The 16,859-nt window shown below is 39.7% G+C and overlaps 1 non-coding gene across 1 annotated transcript; it reads left to right on the forward strand.

Annotated features, from left to right (window-relative positions):
• The first annotated feature begins 637 nt into the window (after window positions 1-637).
• LOC131600773 (small nucleolar RNA R71) lies at window positions 638-744 on the forward strand. The gene has a single exon (XR_009283382.1). It is a non-coding gene; the product is annotated as a small nucleolar RNA R71 (small nucleolar RNA).
• The last annotated feature ends 16,115 nt before the right edge of the window (window positions 745-16,859 follow it).

The raw sequence follows: 16,859 nt of genomic DNA on the forward strand, positions 1-16,859 counted from the left end.
GTGGATGTTTTGATTCAGGAAGTCCTTATTGGTTTGTTGTTGGGAAGCTATGAAGTTCTCCATCATGATTTCTAGATTTGACTTCCTAGGGGTGTTTTGAGCAGCTACAGGCGCTTTTTGGTAGCCAGGTGGTACAGCAGGTGCTTGTCCAGGCGCGTACAACGCATTGTTGTTCTTATAAGAAAAGTTCGGATGGTTTTTCCATCCAGGGTTGTACGTGTTAGAATAAGGGTTTCCTTGAGCATAGTTTACTTGATCAGATGGGACTCCAGTCAAGAGTTGGCATTCAGCAACTACATGTCCAGTCAATCCACAAATCTCGCAGTTAGGTGTTACAGCAGCAGCGGTGGCTGAAGGAGTGATGGTTAAGTTCTCGATCTTTTGAGTTAAAGCGTCTACTTTAGCGTTAACGCGGTCTATACCACTTATTTCGTACATTCCTCCTTTGGTTTGGGCTTTCTCTAGAGCGGCTCGTTCTCCACCCCATTGGTAATGGTTTTGTGCCATGTTCTCTATGAGTTTGTATGCTTCATCATGGGGTTTGTCCATTAATGCTCCGCCAGCAGCGGCATCTATAGTCATTTTAGTGTTATATAAGAGACCACCATAGAAAGTATGGATGATCAGCCATGGTTCGAGTCCATGATGAGGGCATATTCTAAGCATGTCCTTGTAACGTTCCCAAGCTTCGAAGAATGATTCGTTATCTTTCTGGGTAAATCCGTTGATTTGACCTCTAAGCATAGCAGTTTTGCTAGGCGGAAAGTATCTCGCTAAGAATACTCTCTTCAATTCGTCCCACGTAGTTATGGAATTGGAAGGCAGGGATTGAAGCCACGCTCTCGCTCTATCTCTCAAGGAGAAAGGGAAAAGGCGTAATCGAATAGCTTCGGAACTAACGTTGTTGGCTTTGATAGTGTCGGCGTATTGCACGAACACAGATAAATGGAGATTGGGGTCGTCTACAGGGCTTCCAGAGAATTGATTCTGTTGAACAGCTTGGACCAACGAAGGTTTGAGTTCGAAATTGTTTGCCTCAATCGCAGGTGGTGCGATACTTGAATGCGGTTCAGCGCGCGAAGGAGCGGCATAGTCTCTAAGAGGACGAATAGCAGCCATCTCTAACTTCGGGGTGATTTGATTAATTTGATCAGTAAAAATCAATTCCTGATTAATCGGAATTTCTGCTACTTCGGGAAGATTGCGAGCTCGACGTTTGACGTTAATGAAACGTTCGATCTCGTTAATTCGTTGTATTAAATCTCCTCCTTGTGAACGAGTATTTGGCATACAATCGTTCAGAAAGAAAGGGAAGAATTGTCCTAGTCTCTACGGTGTAACAGTGAGTTACGATATCGACTTAAATAGTCCCCGGCAACGGCGCCAAAAACTTGATCGCGACTTTACGTGTCTATAAATCTGATAACTGCAAGTGCACAGTCGTGTCGTGTAGTTTTAAAAGATATCGAATCCACAGGGACTATGAATCGATCTACCGTTATCTAAGGTTACTATGTAAAGCTAGGGCTACTAATATTTCGATTGTTCTTAAGGGAAAGTGAGTGAAAAATTAAGAATATAATAAAAGACAGATATCAGTATGTATTTCGTTTAACTTAAGGTGATCCGAAGGTCCATTGGCTTTTGCATAATTTAATTAAAAATCTTTACTAATTCAATTGATTAAAAATTCTCGTCTCAAACTTTCGCTCTATTGATTTAGATTACTGTCCTAATCCTAATGTACGCTTTCGCCATCCCATTAGATTTTAGAAAAGCTTTTTGGAAACAACGTAATTAATAAAATGCCCGTTTTATGAAGTTGTTATCTATTTAAATCTCCTAATCTCAAACTTTCGCTCTGTTGACTCGGAACATGCTAATATCCCTAACGTACGCTTTCGCCATCCCGTCGGGTGTAAAAACAATTTTTGAAAATAAATAAGTTCTAATTAGTTTTAATACGCTTTCGCCATCCTTAAAACTAATGTCCTATGTCTACTATCCAGTTAAAGATCTCAAACTTTCGCTCTATTGATTTTAACCTTTGACCGTCTTAAGACCTCAAACTTTCGCTCTATTGGTTTTAAGACTTACTAATTAAATTAGACATACAAACCAAAAACAAGTGATAGTTAATAAAATATAATTAAGCCAATTTATTTCGGATCCCTACGGTTAACTTACTTTACATACCGATATCATAATAATTTAGCCAGACATATTAATATGGTTAAACATGCATAAATCGGTTCGGTTCATAATAATAGGCATAGTAAATGGCATACAATATATCATGCAAATAAATATGAATAAGGCAGTAAATAAAAACCTGAATTAAATAAATGGTAATTGAATCTTCGAGTACTGAACTTCCACCACAGGTTGGCTGGATCGTTCTTCGAATGGCAGTAAATAAAACAAGGAAATAAAAGCGATAAATCTAACGTAAGACTAGATCTATAAAAAGTTCACAACAATTTCCAGTGTAGAAATCGTTGTGAGAAAATAAGTGTTTGAATGAAAGCAGAATAAAGAAATACGGTTCGCGGTACAATTTCGGCAGCACTTCGTTGGCAGGAAATCGGATCCTTTGGAAGTGAGGTAGCAGGTCCTATTTATAGGAGAGGTTTTGTTGTGACGTTGCGTGAAAAGTGGGGATTTTTGCAGACTGGGTGTGGAGACGTGCGTCTCCGTTTCTTCAGGAGGCAGCCTTGACTGACTTGAGACGTGCGTCTCAAGTGGAGAAGATGTAGGAAGGCTTGGAGACGTGCGTCTCCTTTTGCTGAGGTGGCCTTTGGAATGTTGGAGACGTGCGTCTCCACTTGCTGGGAAGGTTTGGGCCACGCACATTTGATCTTTCATTGGGCTGGTTCGTCTCCTTTGGGCCTTTGGGTCCTAATTGCACCCCTCTTTCACTTCAGCACTCCTTTTTCATCTTTTAGGCATAAATATTGGTCATTTAAGCTCCATTTTCTTTCCTTTTCGCAAATAGTCGTAATTAGAGTGTGGAACCTGAAACAAAGCAAATACTCGCGTAATATCATAATAAATTAACATAATAAATGGAAAATGCTATAAATATCTATGGATTTCAAGCTAAATATACGATATAAAATCGTGTTATCAACCACCGTTGGATGAAATCAACGCCTGCCGCGTGTCTCTTGGTTTTTACCCAAAAGATTTGAAAGGGTTTCCGTTAGACCTTTAAATACCGAAACTTTAACCTTCACATAACTTTCACCTGATTATATTCAAAACCCATTCCAAAAAATCAAACTTACTCATGGCGTCTTCCTCAAATGTTCTTCAACCAGCTCTGAAACTTCAACAATCTACACAGATGGGGGATCAAGAGTGCGTACTAAACCCAAATTCTGCGGAAGTGCGCGCCATTTACGCTTCTCAGGTAATCATCCCTTTTGAACTTTCTGGAAAAACTCATGCTTTCATGGGTCCGTTACCAGGAGAAACTAACCTTTCTCTGAATAAATTCTTTCCTGCTTATTATAAAACTAGACCGTTAGTTAGTAAGAACAAAATAGATGAAGATGGCCGTCCTATTTCAGCAAAGCCTGATGATACGGAAAAATCTTCGACCGAAAACCCTTCAGCCCTAAAGAAAATTAGGTTAGACTATGTAACAAATTTTGTGAAAGTTTTTAGGTCAATTCCCTTATCAAAAGACCCTGAACTATACTATGCCTGGTTGGCAAGAGTAGAGAAATACAAGGCTGCTTTCTGGAAAGAACTGGGCATTTATGATTTAATCCAACTGTCCAAGACTGGTTTAGAATACAACCAAACCATGTTAGTTGCGTCAGTTTATTTTTGGGATGCTTCCCACAACACTTTCAATCTTCCATGTGGAATGGTCACCCCCACGCTTTTCGACATAGCTGCCATTACGGGGCTTCGACCAACTGGAGAACCCTTCGACCCCAATGTCATGGACACTAATACTATTAATTTCAATGAAGCAACTGTTACTTATACTGCATTCATTCAATAGTATCATGACGAAAATAATGAGGTAGTCTCAGACGAAGAGCACATAGCTTTCTTTGCCTTATGGCCTTCGAGGTGCGTCTTCTGTTCAAGGTCCATACATGTAGCAAAAAGATATCTCTGTATGGCTAATCAACTCCATGCCGGAACAAAACTAAACCTGAGCCAGTTAATTCTAGGGTTTCTCTATGAGAACCTAGGTGAAGCAACAGACCTTGTAAAGAATTATAAAACAGGTTCTTTGCTTTTCGCTGGCCCCTTCTGGCTGCTACAACTATGGCTCAATGCTACTTTCGAGACTAAGCTCCCATTTCGAGGTGTTGTGAACGAAGAAGATCCGGATATTAAAAATCGAACTGTAGAAGGAACCAGGTTGGCTTCGCTAACTCCAAAAGAAGAGACTGGTAAACTTCACGAGCATTTTCTAGCATATATCATGATGTTTGCTCGGTGTCATCAATTCAGCCCTTCGATGGCTCCGTTCGCAAACAGGACAGTGGGTCCCGAATGGTTCACTCGAAAGTTTCCGCCAACATCTCAAGATCAAGAGACTGAATCCATGACTATTTGGGGAGCTTTCCTTACCCCAAGATTATTCTATCACCGTCTTCGCCCCTCCAAAAGCCAATATGTTCTCCTCTGCTACCAACCAAATCTGGTTTCGAGACAATTTGGACTGGTTCAAATAAAACCCAAGTGTCTATACGAGAAAAGGAACCACATGTGTTTGCACACTTTATATCTGACTGAAGAAGAATGTGAGTCAAAAATTGCTAGATATGCTGATGTGACCAATCTTTCGCCTATCCCTTTCAATCCCGTATTTTACTCTACTCCAGATTTTCAACAATGGTGGACGGACTATTACACCACGCAAATCTTTGACGCCGAGAGCCTTACTCGCGAACTAACTGAAGCTTTTGCTGATGTGCAGGAAAAATTTCAAAAAGGTACTTCGACTCATATTAAAGAAATACAAGCCTTTCAAAAGTTCTTTGAAACCATTTACAGGCCTGATGACCTTAGTCGGACCGTTCGTGAAGCTGCAGTCACTTTGCGCGAAAATTTTTCTGCTAAACTGGATAAGTTGAAACTGCCCTCGTTTGTTCGACCAGAACTGCGTTATGAAGTGGCTTTCAAACTTAATCCTCCAAAATTCCCTCCACTACCAAGCACTGATTTTGGTGTGGCTTTAAGCCCTCCTTTCCCAGACTGGTTCGTGTGTGGGAATGCTTTTAAAATTCTTCAGGAAAATACTAAAAAACACGCTGAACGAGTGGTCCCGACTAAGCATACCCTGGATACTTTCAAAGGACATCTCCATATAGATCTTGAACATGTTCGTGTCTTGACTCCAATACCTGAAGGTTCGGATTCAGACAAAATCCTTTGACTAACGTTCCTTTTCTGCTGAAATACTAATTCCAGTTCCAACTACAGCTGTCGCTCGAAGGAGAAAGATTAAACAGCTCCCTGCGCAGAAAGCTTCTGAAGTTTCGCAGAGCAACAAGCCCAGTGAGAGTGACTCTTTCACTACTGACAAGAAAACCACGGTATGTACATACTTTATCTTTCATTTGTATGTTATATGAATCATCCTTACCTTACCCAATTTATATTTTCAGAGTTCGAAGCCTCCACCACATTCGAAGCGAAAAACCTCTCCAGTAGTTGTCTCAGATGAGGATGACAAATCTCCACCTCGAACCAGACAAGCCCAAAAGAAAAAGCAGAAGGCCGCTACTCCTTCAAGAAAAGAAAAAGGATCTGGGTCTTCGAAACTTACTTCACCGGGTGACAAGGTATCTTCTGAAGAATCACCTTTGGAAGGTGGTAGTAACGCTTTTGTTGTCGAGAGCCACAATTCGAGCCCAGATAACATCCTAACTAAGGTATTTGGATTTCCCAACCTGCTCATCTTTATAAATTTTTAACTTAAAATAATTAAGTTAACGTTTTACCTTATGATTGTAGGATGATGTTGGCACAGCCACTTCCGACCTCAAATCCTTCACTCTTAATATTGATCTTCATAAACTCCAAGGTAAATGCATATTCTTTTTACAGCGAAGAAATTTCTTGCAACTTTCCTTACCATGACATGTTCTAATTATTCCATGCAGGTAAATCTCATGTGCTTTCACCAGTGATCGAAGACGCTCAACCTCTTGCGACTATCATTCCTAGTACAGCAGTCGAAGGGAGCCATTCAACTGATGATTCTCCACCTACCCACAAGAGCGAAAAAGCAGACCAACAATGTTCAGGTAGCAACAATGCAGCTGGTCATCCAACTGGTAGTGAGGACACTTTATCTGAACAAGATGTCATGGAAGAAACCTCCAAATTAACCACAGTAGTTTCTCACGAAACCACAACTTTTGGGACCATAGTTTCTCCTGAAACTATTTCGACTCCTGCCCCAACAAAGCCTACTCCTTCAGAATTGGAGCAGCTTAAACAAACCGATCCTCTCAGCTTCCTCAAGGCTATGATGGATATTGATAATACTTCACCTTCTGAGCTCGAAACTTCTCCAGCTGTACAACCAGAATCTGGTAATAAAGAGGATACTTCTGTCCTTCTTCATCAGATAAAGGAAAAGTTCTTCGAAACCAACCTCGTCGAAACTCTTAGCAAGGATCCTATCAAAAGTCACAGCTTGAATCAACTTCTGAAAAAGGTGGATCTACTCCTAGTTTCGAAAGAAGTCTCAGAGGTGATTGTTTTGCTGGGTTCCTTGATCGAACAACTCCAGGCCAATATTCTTCGAAAACACAATGTCGACGAACAATTGACTGCGAAACCGGCCTCTCATAATTCTTCATGGAAATCTGCTATTGATGCAACCAAACAGGGTGAAGCCCTTAAGCTTAAATATTCGAAGAACCAGGAAGCATATGACGAATGTGAGAAGAGCATCAACTCCTGGAAGCAAGAGATAAAACTTCTCGAAGAGAAGATAAAGGAGGCTGAATCTCGTAAGGCAACTCTTCAACAATCCAGTGAGCAGGAATTAACTGAAGTTGCACGTTTAGGAATCCAACATTTCGAGGCTGCACGAAAACTAGTTCGTGAAATTGACGAACTGAAGAAAAAGAGGGCCCTGATTGAACTTCGCATGTCTTCCTGGGAGATTCAATATTCGAAGATAAAAGATAGTCTCCCTAAAGATTTTAATTAGTTATCTCAAACCTTGTACTTCATTATCATGCTGTACTTTTGCTTTGTAATCAAACTCTTCGTAGAATATATATGTATGCTCAACTTTTATCTTAGCTTTTATCTCCCACTTTGTTCATATTTTTGCAATCCTCGCAAACAGTAATTTTAGCAAATCTTCCAGATTTCGCCAAAATCTATTTCCTGATTTGCCACAGTAATTTTAATTAATGTAAAACACGTGATCTGACCATCCTTCGAACCTTTTAACCTAGACTTGACGTTTCCACTCCCTTAGCCGTAATCATTATTAAGTGATGACATCACTTTCTCCAAAACATCTCTTTAAGACGTGCGTGCATCAGTTTTTCATGATGGCATCTCAACTTCCAAGGGAGGGAAACGGCGGAGGCCATAACTCCTCTTTGGAATACCAAACGCAGTCTAATCACACATTAAAAATTAAACCGTTCCACTCCTGTCCCCAGGTCTATATAAGAGGTTAACATCACACTTCTTTTCTTCACCCTTATTCCACAGAACCTTATCTTGAACCTTCGTTGCATCCTTTTGCATTTTCTTCAACACAAAACCAGAAAAACATTTCCAAATTTTTTCTACAAAATGGCAGTACCCCTCACTTATAACAATATTAGAGCTTGCATCAAAAAAGAGTTCAAGGTTTCTGAAGAAGACTTTGAAAACAACTCCATAAGCATTAGTGCTTTCTTTGTCAACCATGAGCTTGATTTCTATTATGAAATCTTGGAGGGACCAGTTTATCCCAACATGCTGGCTGATTTCTGGATGTTTGCGTCTTTACGCATAGATCCAGAAGGTAGAACCACCATAATCTCTGAGGTTCGAGGTGCCCACATTAGGATCACTCCCACCACTATCTCTAACCTTATGAGATGCAACAACTCTGGGGAGACATTTGATGATAACAGCTTCAACATGACCACTCACCTTCTGTTGAGGACTCTCATGGACAATGACCCTTTCAACGCCAAGGTCATCAGGATTTGGCACCAACTTGTGGGTAATTTTCGTCCACGAAACCATGATCAAAATAGCATCATGGTGGATGATTTAGAGTTTATACTCTGTGGCTTTCGTGGGAAGAAAATCAACTTTCCTTTGATGATCTTCAAAGGGCTTGTTGAGGCAGTCTCTATGGCTGCTGCTCGTCAATGGGTTGTGACGTGTCTTCCATATGGGAGACTCCTATCTTACATATTCCTCAAAAAGGGTATAGTGAGAAGGATGCGCAGCTCTGGGTCCATGGATATGTTCGAAGCGGAGAGCTTGCCCCTGCTGGCTTTGGAAGGTTTAGATCAAAGGATCAATTAGCAAGTGTTTGCCCTAGGTTTTCATGTTTTCTTTTTTGTAATCTCAAATGTTCTTGGGTCACGTTCTTAGATCTCTTTTGTAATGCATGCACTTTTGCCTTTTAAATGACAAATATTTTGGTGTTTCTCTGTCTCTTTACTTTACCTATCATATATTTTGATTATAAAGCCATTTTCGTAATGGTTTTGACCATTTTGGCTTTCGTAGTACCTTGAATATCTACGTTTTTGCAATCTTTACTTCGTACATGCTTGGTTTATATCTCTTCAGATATTTCCCGTTTACTCTTAAAATCCTACGATCTTCTGCTAATTCTTCAATTTCGTAAGCATTATTCGAAAATACCTTTAAGATTCGAAAGGGTCCTTCCCAGTGTGGGGACCATTTACCAAGTGCCTGATTCTTTCGATCTATAGGTAAAATAACTTTCCAAACTAGGTCATTATTAATAAACGTTTTACCTTTCACCTTTTTGTTGTATGCTCTGGATACTCTTTCCTTTTGTCTTTTTATCATCTCCAACGCTCGAAGTCTGTCTTCATCCAGATCCACTAACTCATTCATCATAACTCCCAGTATACGTTGGGAGGAATATCTGCCTGCAGATATATCTCGATTGGGAGTACTGCGTCATGACCAAACGTCAGTTGGAAAGGCGTTGTATTTGTAGCTTCTTTTGGAGACGTTCGACAAGCCCAAAGTGCTTGGTCCAAAGTTTTATGCCAATTCTTGGGTTTCTTCCCCACATGTTTTTTGATAAGGCCAATTATTATCTTGTTTGCTGCTTCAACTTGTCCATTTGCTTGAGCATAGTAAGGTGTAGAAGTAAATAATTTGAAACCTATTTCTTTGGCGAAGTCTTGCATTTTCCGCCCAGTAAAGACCGATCCTTGATCAGTAGTTATACTTTCTGGGATTCCAAATCTGTATATAATATGTTTCTGAATAAACTCAATCACGGCCTCTTGATCCACATTCGCCAGTGGTATTGCTTCGACCCATTTTGTGAAGTAGTCTATTCCTACTAATATGTATCTTTGACCTTTAGACGACTTGGGGTGAATTTCTCCAATCAAATCTAGTGCCCATCCCCTAAAAAGCCAAGGTTTCACTATTGTACTTAATGAAGGATAGAAAAACACTTAGAAAGGGGGGGTTTGAATAAGTGTAGCTTTAAAAACTTGACAGATAAAAATAAATTGCACAGTTATTTTTATCCTGGTTCGTTGTTAACTAAACTACTCCAGTCCACCCCCGCAGAGATGATTTACCTCAACTGAGGATTTAATCCACTAATCGCACGGATTATAATGGTTCTCCACTTAGTCAGCAACTAAGTCTTCCAGAGTCTTCTGATCACACACTGATCACTCTAGGAACAACTTCTTAGATACCCTCTAAGACTTTTCTAGAGTATTCTGATCCACACGATCACTCTAGTTACAACCTGCTTAGATAACCTCTAAGACTTCCTAGAGTATTCTGATCCACACGATCACTCTAGTTCCTTACAACTTAATGTAATCAATTCTAAGAGTATTACAATTGCTTCTTAAAAGCTATAATCACAAACTGTGATATTTCTCTTAACGTTTAAGCTTAATCTCACTAATATATCACAACAGCAATGTAGTGAGCTTTGATGAAGATGAAGATTCTGAGCTTTGAATAGAACAGAGTTTCAGCAAGTTAATATGAGTTGTTTTGTGCAGAATCGTTAACCTTGCTTCTCATCAGAACTTCATATTTATAGGCGTTGGAGAAGATGACCGTTGAGTGCATTTAATGCTTTGCGTGTTCCGTACAGCATCGCATTTAATGTTATACGCTTTTGTCAACTACCTCGAGCCTTGTTCACGCTGTGTCTACTGACGTTGCCTATTATAGCTTTTAACGTTCCTTTTGTCAGTCAGCGTAGCTTGCCACTTGTACTTCCTTCTGATCTGATGTTTGTGAATACAACGTTTGAATATCATCAGAGTCAAACAGCTTGGTGCAAAGCATCTTCTGATCTTCTGACCTTGAAGTGCTTCTGAGCGTGATACCATCAGAACTTCAGTGCTTCTGATCTCATGTTCTTCTGATGCTTCCATAGACCCATGTTCTGATTCTGCTTCGACCATCTTCTGATGTCTTGCCAGACCATGTTCTGATGTTGCATGCTGAACCCTTTGAGACAAAGCTTCTGAGCGCTGAATTATGCATACTCTTTATATATTTCCTGAAAAGGAAATTGCATTGGATTAGAGTACCATATTATCTTAAGCAAAATTCATATTATTGTTATCATCAAAACTAAGATAATTGATCAGAACAAATCTTGTTCTAACAATCTCCCCCTTTTTGATGATGACAAAAACATATATAAATGATATGAATTTGCAATCAGAAAGAGCAGACGGCAAAAGACAAATTACACAGCTATAGCATAAGCATATGAATATGTCTCCCCCTGAGATTAACAATCTCCCCCTGAGATAAATAATCTCCCCCTGAAATAAATACTCGAAGAACTTTAATAAAAGACTTCCCTGATTATTTCGGTAGAGACGATCACATAAGCTTCTGTCTTTAGAGAATTCATAGCTTCTGACTTCTGCTTCCATTGGACAGCTTCAGAACTAGAATTTCTTTAGATCCCTAGAACACTCACAGCTTCTGATTCCTGCTTTCATCTAGGACAGCTTCAGAACTTGAATTTCTTCGATCTTCAGAACATTCACAGCTTCTGATTTCTGCTTCCATTTAGGACAGCTTCAGAACTTGAATTTCTTTGATCTTCAGAACATTCACAGCTTCTGATTTCTGCTTCCATTTAGGACAGCTTCAGAACTTGAGTTTTCTGGATCTTTAGAACATTCACAGCTTCTGATTTCTGCTTCCCTCGGATAGCTTCAGAGCTTTGAATTTCTACCAACATCACTTCATGCTAGATTTGTATCAGAACATTGTTGAATGTACCAGAGCATCATCAGAGCATCTCTACATCCTGAAATGTTACAGAACAAAAACTAAACGACAAAAGTCAGCATGAACGAGTCAGAACATAAAATGTATATTAGAACACATGATATGTATCAGAGCCATATAGGCTAAAATAATGTATTAGAGCAAATAGAATTTTGTTAGAGCAAATAGACAAATATGGATCAAATTCTATTATCAGTGCTTCTGATTCATTCTTCTTTCTTGCTTCTGATTTCTGAAGCTTGATAGCACTCAGCTTGCTTCAGTTTCCATGAGTTTATTCTTTTTACAGAATAACACTTCTTATGGTTTTGCTTCTTGTGTTTGCTTTGAAGATTCTCTTCACTTCTTTATACCTGCAAAACACTTAAACCATATAGAACTTGCAGTTCTTGTTAGTAAAAGCAACTGATTAAATCAAATCATTTATCACATATTTCTCCCCCTTTTTGTCATATCATCAAAAAAAACAAAAAAGATTCAGAGACAAACAAAACGAAACACACGGAGGAAGAAGATGATTTCATTGAAGTTCAAACAGCAGGTACAGAAGTACATGAAGATAAGTAAGATCAGATGCACAAAGACAGATGCAACGAAAAGAAAGAAACAACACAGACTCAATCTAAGATGGCCCTAGCCTTGACAAGATCTTGGCCAGCATCTCTTGAACCTCACTGTTGTGTCCATCTTGCCTCACCATGAAAGCTCTATACTCAGCATTGAGTGAGCTTTGCTCATCCTGTCTCTTCTGAATTTCTTCTAGAGTCCTTGCAAGACGAGAAGATTCATCAGAAGAAGCTTCAACGCTTTCAACCACAGGAATAGCAACTTGATCTATAGCTTCCATGGATAGATCATTTGCAGGGATGTCCTCAACAGGATCTGATTCAGCAACATGATCTTCAGCATCTGCTTCTTGCATGGAAGCATCTCCATATTTTGCAGCAGGAATTTCCGAGTCTCCATTCTCAAGTGCCTGAAGAATGGCAGCTAGATTCCTGGGAGCAGAAGGACCTTCAACTTCTGGTGGGTCAACAACTTCTGGAATGACCAGGCTTGGGTCTTTCTCAGAAGGGTTTTCCCTCAGATAGTCAAAGAGAGTCTTGAAGTCTCCGAGCAGAACAGGATAATCAGGAATAAAGATAACAATATCCCTGCATGGATTTGCTTCCATTTCAGCAGCCAGTCTTAATTGTTCCATCTCATCCAAGAAGGGCTTCTCCTCAGCAGCAACACAATTTCTGAGAGGATGGTAGTATATACCATTATCATCCTCCAGAAGGTAACCAGGGTAACCAGGGGCAGCAGCCACTAGTCTTTTCTGTACTCCCATTGCTTCTACTTGAAAATCCTTGCGAAATCTTCTCCAGAGATTTCTTGTAGAAACATCATCCAGACCATTTAGAAATGCATCCTTCAGAAGGTCTAGACTGCTAATCACCTCATGTCTGAAAAGTTCCAGGTAGGTATAGGGTTCAGGTTCAGGCGGATTGAAGGTGAATTTATAGTCAGGGTAGAGAAGACAGTAAGGTTTGGATTTTCTGGTAGGTAAGGGATGGGATATAGAAGGTGGAGGTGCGGTGGATGAGGAAGAAGGGATATCTGAGAGAATGATTGATGAGGATGGAATATCAGAAATGATAGATTGAGACGAGGATGGAGTATTTGAAAAGGGAATTGGTGAGAAAGATTTATCAGAAGGAGTTGGGGGAAGAATACTTAAAGGTGTGGGGTTTAGAATGGGAGAGGAGAAGGATGATGAAGAAGGATTTGGTAAGGTGAAGTTTATTTTTGGTTCAGATGGAGGTGATTGGAAAGATGGTTTAGGGACAGAAGGAGGTGGAGTAAAAACCTTTCTGGAGATTTGTACAGAAGAAGAAGATCTTGTTCTGCGAAAGGAATCTCTGATCCTTTTATCTCTTCGTTCTTCAGAGTCCACCTTGTCAGGATCATAGGTGACCCTCAACTTCTTGGCTTTCTCAGCCTCATCTTCTCGGGCTTTTCTTTTTAGCCTAGCCTTTAGTTCCTTCTGATCCTTCTTCAGAAGATCAGCCTTGGACGGAAGTACTCTGCCACGGATCCAAGCAGGATCAATATCTGATTGCTTCCTAACACAATCTTCCAGGTAAGACTTGACAACCTGATGCAGTTCTTCTTGAAACAAGGAGGTAAAACCTTCAACAGCAACTCTTCTTGAGAGAATGTCAGGAAAGCTTGGGCACACAGAAGGTACATTTTGAATGAGTTCTAATCTGAACAAATCCACACCATTAAAAATGGGACCTTGAACTACTCCAAGCAAATGGGATGCATTGAGTTTTCTGATGGAGTCCAGCACTTTGCTTTCAGTAAGAATGTCTGAAATCATTCTTCCAAACGGAATAGTCGTTCTTGAAAGATGAGGGTACTTCGCCCTTTCCTCTTCTCTTGACTCAAGGATTGAAGTCTTTAGATTCTCAAACAGAATGTGAGAAATGTTGATCTCAGTCTTTTTGCCAATGCAGAAAAGAGTGTGCTTGTGATCTGGACTGATGTAAGAAGAGGAGAGCATCCTTTTTCTGTGGTGAAGAGAACCCAGAATAATCTCAGCCCAAACTCTATAAAATGGCCTCAAGGTGCCTGTGTTATTCGAGTCAATCCCAGAAGACTTAGAGATTTGTTTTTCAACTATCGACCAATCAACAGATGCATGTCGAAAACCAGACCAACCTTCTTCATCATTCAGATTGTATAGCTTCCTGATCAGTTTTTCAGAGATAACCACTTCATGCCCTAGCACGAATGAAATGATGGCCGTTGGGGTAACCGTTGCATGTACCCAGAAATCCTTCACAAGATCAGGATAAATTGGACCAACCAATCTATTAAGGTACTTGGACCATCCTTGCTCAAGGATTCTTGCATCACACTTAAAGCCATTCGCTTTAAGATTGTTTAAGTCCACAGCAGTTTCACATAAAACCTCCAAGTCCTTCGTGGGTATCAAGCAAGTTTTCAAAGGAGCATATTCATAATTTCGTAGAAGGATTTGTGAAGAAGTAAGTCTTTCTTTTGAGGAAGATGAACAAGAGGAAGAGTTCATGATGATTATGTCGTAAGATTAGAGCAAAGACTAGGGTTTGAAAAAGACAAACAGATGCAGCGAAAAAAAAAAAATGTGCAGCAAAATAGAGAGAAGGAGAAAAGAATGAAGTTGAAGCGGGCTATTTAAAAGATTTGAAAATAATTTAAATCATTTTGAATTAAATGTGAAATGACATTAGGAGAGATAGCATGGTAAATGAAATGATTTAATACAGTTACCTAGGTCGGCGTCTTTTCAACTGCACGCTTCATACTGACCGTAGAGACACGTGTTCATCATCAGATAATGGATGACAGGTGTGAAATATTCAATAGGCTTTTACGCCTTCTGATTTTGATCACTGCTTCTAAATTGATCAAATTTCTCTTCTGGAAACACTCCTTCTGAGGTGTGCTGATGTAAATCTGAATGATCTTCTGATCCATTACTTCTGATATACACAGCTTCTGGAGATTCACTTCTTTGTTCTGCAGCTTCTGATAAGACAAAACAGAACTTGGAAGACAGTCCTTCTTCCCTTCAAGTGTTGAGACCAATTTGAGTCCAGGTGACATGACATGTTGACTTTTATCTTCTTTGTCGCCAAGAGAATCTGCAAAAGAAATAGTCTTTTTCTTTGGTACCCACATCTTCTTGGGTCCTTTCTTGTTAGTTCTCCTCGAGTTCTGATTGAACTTAGGTTTAACATTGTAAGCAGAAGGAGGAACAGCATGATAATTTTTAATGTGAGTTTCATGATATTTCCTAGGTTGTGTCACATGCTTTTTGGTGTGTGTTATGTGAAAACTTTGAGCATGTGAAGTGTGCCTAATATCATGGGAGTGGCCATACTTGAACTGATCATACAATGGCTTGTATGTGAATTTCATTTCATCAACAGGTTCAAGTTTGTATGGGGTTTCACCCTCAAAACCAATGCCGACTCTTTTGTTTCCAGACACAGCATATATCATAGAAGCTAGCTGACTTCTGCCAATGCTTCTAGATAAGAACTTCCTGAAACTTAAATCATATTCTTTCAGAATATGGTTTAGACTAGGAGTGGATTTTTCTGAATCAGAAGGAGATCCAACATTATTGGATAATTTTAAAAGTTTTTCTTTTAATTCAGAATTCTCCAACTCAAGCTTCTTTGTTTCAAATTCAAATAGCTTTTTTAGCTTTTTGTATTTGAGACTAATCTGAGACTTGAATTCCAGAAGTTCAGTTAGACCGGAAACTAACTCATCTCTAGTAAGTTCAGAAAATACCTCTTCAGAATCTGATTCTGATGTAGATTCTGATCCGTCATCTTCTGTCGCCATCAGCGCACAGTTAGCCTGCTCATCTTCAGAGTCTGAATCATCTTCTGACTCATCCCAGGTTGCCATAAGACCTTTCTTCTTATGAAACTTCTTCTTGGGATTTTCCTTCAGAAGTTTTGGACATTCATTCTTGAAGTGTCCAAGCTCATTGCATTCATAGCACATGACCTTCTTCTTGTCAAATCTTCTGTCATCAGAAGATTCTCCACGTTCAAATTTCTTTGAACTTCTGACGCCTCTGAACTTCCTTTGCTTGTTCTTCCAGAGTTGATTTAGCCTTCTGGAGATCAAGGACAGTTCATCTTCTTCTTCAGATTCTGATTCTTCAGGATCTTCTTCTCTAGCCTGAAAAGCGTTAGTGCATTTCTTGATATTGGATTTTAATGCAATAGACTTACCTTTCTTTTGAGGCTCATTTGCGTCCAGCTCTATTTCATGGCTTCTCAAGGCACTGATAAGCTCTTCCAGAGAGACTTCATTCAGATTCTTTGCAATCTTGAATGCAGTCACCATAGGACCCCATCTTCTGGGTAAGCTTCTGATGATCTTCTTTACGTGATCAGCCTTGGTGTATCCCTTGTCAAGAACTCTCAATCCAGCAGTAAGAGTTTGAAATCTTGAAAACATCTTTTCAATGTCTTCATCATCCTCCATCTTGAAGGCTTCATACTTCTGGATTAAAGCGAGAGCTTTAGTCTCCTTGACTTGAGCATTTCCTTCATGAGTCATTTTCAAGGACTCATATATGTCATAGGCCGTTTCCCTGTTAGATATCTTCTCATACTCAGCATGAGAGATAGCATTCAGCAAAACAGTTCTGCATTTATGATGATTCCTGAAAAGCTTCTTCTGATCATCATTCATTTCTTGCCTTGTCAGCTTTACGCCACTGGCATTTACTGGATGTTTGTAACCATCCATTAGAAGATCCCATAGATCACCATCTAGACCAAGAAAGTAACTTTCCAGTTTAT

The sequence above is a fragment of the Vicia villosa genome, linkage group LG4, assembly GCF_029867415.1.
Source record: "Vicia villosa cultivar HV-30 ecotype Madison, WI linkage group LG4, Vvil1.0, whole genome shotgun sequence".
NCBI lineage: Eukaryota > Viridiplantae > Streptophyta > Magnoliopsida > Fabales > Fabaceae > Vicia > Vicia villosa.